Consider the following 327-nt stretch of genomic DNA (forward strand, 5'->3'; position numbering starts at 1 on the left):
GGTGAGAAACCTTACAAATGCCAGACTTGTGACAAGACCTTCTCTCAAACTATCCACCTCTCTAACCACATGAGGACACACACCGGTGAGAAACCCTACAAGTGCCAGACTTGTGGCAAAAGTTTCTCTCAAACTAGCCACCTCCGTCACCACTTGAGGACACACACCGGTGAGAAACCTTACAAATGCCAGACTTGTGACAAGATTTTATCTCAAACTATCCACCTCTCTAACCACATGAGGACACACACCGGTGAGAAACCCTACAAGTGCCAGACTTGTGGCAAAAGTTTCGTTCAGAGCACCACACTCAGTGTTCACATGAGG

General features: G+C 47.4%; 1 protein-coding gene across 4 annotated transcripts in view; it reads left to right on the forward strand.

Moving 5' to 3' along the window:
• Positions 1–327, forward strand: part of LOC113202820 (zinc finger protein 672-like) — a 7504-nt gene that overhangs the window by 4103 nt on the left and 3074 nt on the right. The gene's annotated exons all lie outside the window — the stretch shown is intronic.

The sequence above is a fragment of the Frankliniella occidentalis genome, unplaced genomic scaffold (assembly GCF_000697945.3).
Source record: "Frankliniella occidentalis isolate FOCC.00 unplaced genomic scaffold, Focc_3.1 Scaffold28, whole genome shotgun sequence".
In the NCBI taxonomy this organism is placed as follows: domain Eukaryota; kingdom Metazoa; phylum Arthropoda; class Insecta; order Thysanoptera; family Thripidae; genus Frankliniella; species Frankliniella occidentalis.